Raw genomic sequence first — 4,613 nt, forward strand, 5'->3', positions numbered from 1 at the left:
ACCATTGTTGTACATCGGAGGGGCTTGTAGTCTTGCGAGATCACACCAACCGTGTTTGTGGTGTGGTCGTCACCGTGTACCGAAGAGAACAAGGCTCGCGGCGGTTCGGCCGGAAGCTTGACAGTGAAGACGGCGTGGAGCGATCCAGGAGAGGCTTGCCAGAAGGCACACCGAAGACCTACTTGCGCGTGGAGAAGGTCCGGGGCCATCCACAGAATTACCCGACTGGGAGCTTGGTCCTTGCGAGGGGCTTCAACGAGGACTAGGAGGGAGATTGCGCGCTTCTCGATACCTCGGTAAAAATACAGGAGTCATCGACGGAAGTTCGCATATCTCTACCTTACTCTTTAGCTTCCGTATTTACATTGTTTGCATAACTCTTTTTGCGGTAGATATAGTAACACACTAGCAAAACCGTAGTTACACATTTAGATAGTTTATCTTTTGTATAGGTTTTTGCTAAGGTGAAATTAGATGCCATAGTTTAGAGTTAGAATTTTACCACCCGTCACCTTGTAGCTACTACAGACCTCAACCATCTCCAGAGTAGGACCTAGGACCTGGACAGCTTCCATGCAAGCATGGACCGGTACAACATTGATCGGACACATTGCTAACACAAACCAACACCGTAATAACACAGGCCAGCAAGGCCTTACTAACATAGCTGAGCAACAGATAACTAACATGACATAATCTAGGCCTGCAGGAGGCCGGAGACATGTCATCCTCACACCCCCACATCCTCCATGGTGTCGGCCCCCTCAGCTGCCACCAGCTGTGCCGTCACCGCCATGACTGCCCCACTGTCTAGAGAAGTTAGCCTCCTCACTGCATCAACCTGCTCCGGGGTAAGCGGCGAATCAAACCTCTTGGCAAATGCCTCCAGCGCGTCTTCCCCGATCGGCTCATTTGGGCCAACTGTAAGAGATGTCGAGGAACTGTCCCGTGATCGCCTTCCACGCAGAGTAGGCGGTGGTGCCGGGCCTGTTGACGTCGTTCCAAATTTCTTTGGAGACGGTGGAATAGAGCCAAGACATGATGGAGGAGTCGATCTGAAGCCACTCCGCATCATCCAACATCGCGGCGGCGTCGACCGTGCCGTCGATGTGGTTGAGAAGACCAAATTTCTTGATGGTGAGTTCAAAGAACGAGCGCCACTGCCGGAAGTTCCCGTCCTCGGCGGAAAGAGTGACGGGAACGTGGTTGCGGATATTGAGAAGCACAAGAGTGGAGGAGGGAGGAGGAGCAGGCTCGGAGCCATCAGCGAAGGGGTTGGACGAGAAGGAACCGTGGGGACTCGCCATGGCCGTGAGCAGCGGAAGGTGGAGAATTGATCGGAACGATCAGTCTGATACCATGTAAGAGATGAGAATTGGGAGAGAATCCCCGCACCATTCCATTACTCAGAGTTGGGGTTAAATACAACACTGATCCACTACCAGCCGATCCTATAAACAAGGCATGCCGATCCTATAAACAAGGCATGGTGGGATCGTGAGCTAGTCTACAGCCGTTACATGAGGGGAAGAAGACTCAGTCCTAACTGTATCGCTAACACCAACCACCTCGAACGCCTTGATCAGACGGTGTGTTCCACGCTTGGAAACTGGCACTGAACAAATCTTCGCCTTTGATCTTCCTGAAGCCTTGCCTTGCTGCTTCTGAACAGCCGGCGTTTCCAGGATCGGCTGCTCGCAAGGCACAAAGATGCTGTCAACTATGGTGTTCCTGCACTCGTCCAGCATCATCTCTGCAACCTGCTCGGTGATGCTAATAGTGATCACCTGGCCATCGACCTCATGCTGCGCCCCAGGACCAAAGTGGATCACGCTGCTGTAACCCAGGGCAGCAGCTTCCTCATTCAGCTCTGCAAGCTTGTTCCAGTTCGTGGAGTTCGGCGTGTACACTGGAGAGTGCAGCTCTTCCTCCGTGGGGGTCCCAGGGGGGAGAAGGACAGAGGCCTATTTACAGCCTCCGCACATGCCGCGAACGCCTCCCCAACCATCGGGTCATAGTCACCAAGGGGGCGAGTGAAGTCAGACAGCAGATGTCACCAGTGCACGTCTCCTTGTAGAACTCCATCATTGGGTCCGGCTGCCGGGGAGGTGGGGGAGGTGCTCCCACAGCAGCTGGGAGCGTCCCTGAGAGCAGGGCAGAGCCGAGATCGCCCCTGCCAGTGCCCACCCCCACGCCGGCCATCTTGTCGTCATCACCATGCCTAGTCCTCGCAGCTGGGGAGCGCGACCTACGGCGCTCCCAGTCTGCATCTTCCAGCAGCATCGGATCTCGCCTGCGTGGGGAGGTGCATCCATCACGCGTCAGCTGTCAGCCCCTTCCTCCGTAGTTTGGCACGTCTCCATCTTCAGCGACGTCCCAGCGCCTGGATAGCGGCGGGGAGCGAGTGCGCTGTCGCCCCCCACCATCATTGCTGGTGGATCCTCTCGTGCGACGTAGCAGACTGAAGGCCTGGTTGCCCTGCTCCAGGAAACCCCGCGTTGCCTGCCGCGGACCGTCGTCATTTTCATTTTCATTGCCGCGACATGCAGCAGCCCTGGGACGCGCCCGCAAGCCATCCATCACTCCTGGGGTCCAGTCGTCCAAGTTGTAGATCCTCGGGTATTCCTCCGACTCAGAAGAGACAGAGGATGGCACCCCACTCTGGCCAGAGCTGGGGGTGCGATCCCGTGGTGGGCTCCAGTCCTCAACCAAGTCAAGGTGGATGAGGAGGTCATAGCTTTTGCCCCGTGGTGGTGGATCCACCTCCCTGGGCTGCTGGATCGCCCCCGCAGTCGGCGGTGCCTGGCCCGCGCCGTGGTCGAAGATGGTCTCCGTCTTAGCGCGCGGAACAAAGTCAGGGATCCACATCCAAGCCCAGCAGTAGAGGGTGTCTGATGCATGCTGGCGGTAGGTGACCCGATCGATCTTGTCGAAGAGGCACACCTCACCCAGCGCCTCCCTGAGCACCTGGAGGTTCCAAGCGTGCCTAGGCAGGTTCTCAATGGCCATCCTGACATGGTACCACCAAGTGATGTCCCTGCCATGAGCATGCGCAGACTAGGGGATGACATTGAAGTTGACCCCCTTGACTCGCACGGTGCCAACTCGGAGCGCCAAAGTCCTCTGATGAGGGTTGTCGAACAGGATCAGGAAGCCCTCTGGGCGGTGGCGGGTCGTGCGCATCTCATGCGGCGGCATGAGAACGCAGCCGGCAACAACTCTGCTCACATCTCCAATGGTGATGTCCATGTTCTGTGGCATGTCCCGCGCCACCAGCAGCACACCCCTGGTGGAGAACGTGGTGGCCTCCTCCATCATGGTGAGCGACGTGATCACCACAGCATTTCCCTCAGCAGGCCGGTTCTCCGGCATACCCGGAACCCAGGCCATCTCCTCCTCCACAAGGTCCGACGGAACCTGCACAGCTTGTTCTTCTGCCGCCTGTTGCGGTAGCGACAGAAAAACCAGATGGCTGTGGATAGCAGGCGCCTTCGGCTTTGGAAAGATCAATCGGGATTGAATAGTGGGCTTTGGGAACATGAGGCGAGAGTGTATTGGAGGGCGGTGAGCACCTTCCTTTTTTTCAGGGCAAACCCGGGCTGGTGGCCGTTGCGGCGGCAAGCCAGACAACGGAGAGGGTCTCTACACGCTGCGAGCTTATGGTCGCGACCCAGGCAGCGAAAACAGCTGCCGGTGAAGGAGGTTTTATAGCCCGCCTAGCCCGCCGGCGGGCCGGGTCTTCCCATCACCATCAGCGGCTTGCGGGAATTGGACGATGATGCAAGGTCGCATCTCCTCCACTGGGTCTTCACTCTAGATTGTTGATGATACGGCTGGGCATTAACCCGAGCAGGGGATGGGCGCGAGCGCGCTGCCTCGCAATAACTCCTCCCCCTCGGCGCTCCCCGAATTGGTATGTTCAGCGCCTCGGGACGATATAGCTCAGAAGCAATGAGCATTGTTCGTGAGAATTGTTCAGTTACCTTATCCTTGCCGTGGTTGCGCATGCCCGCATCCGTGGCTGGAGCAGCCGAGGTGTTAATGCCCCGGCCGTCGCCCTCCGCGTAGCGCGACTGCGCCCCCCGGACTAATTCAGTGTAAAGCAATAAAATTTCAGTGTATATACCGAAATTCAGTGTATATACCGAATTGACCAACTAAAATTTTATTGCTTATATACCGAATTGAATTGCAAACTTTATAATTATTTATTACTGAGTTGGTCAATGGATTTTACCGAGATGCATATAAAAATTTTGGCTTGGCATACCCTTTAACAGAATTCTAGATCCGCCACTGGAGTCCAAACACCCATTTGGCCAATCAAATCATAACTTCAAAATAAAAACCTGGCCAAACACTCGGCCAACCATCATTATCAGGGAGTACGTCCAAAGTCCATCCATATATATACAGATAGAATAGTCGCGGAAAGCTGGAGTCAAACGGAAAAAAAATGACATACAAAAACATTGGGACAATTGGACATTTGGTTATTATATATATATATAAACAGAACCCATGCCGATCCCCTCGTGTCCTGCAACCAGACCTCGCCTGCAACGCCGGACATCGGCAAACGGCTCCCGTCGTTTCGTCTCAGAACTTGAGAA

Source organism: Miscanthus floridulus, chromosome 16, assembly GCF_019320115.1.
Source record: "Miscanthus floridulus cultivar M001 chromosome 16, ASM1932011v1, whole genome shotgun sequence".
Lineage (NCBI taxonomy): Eukaryota > Viridiplantae > Streptophyta > Magnoliopsida > Poales > Poaceae > Miscanthus > Miscanthus floridulus.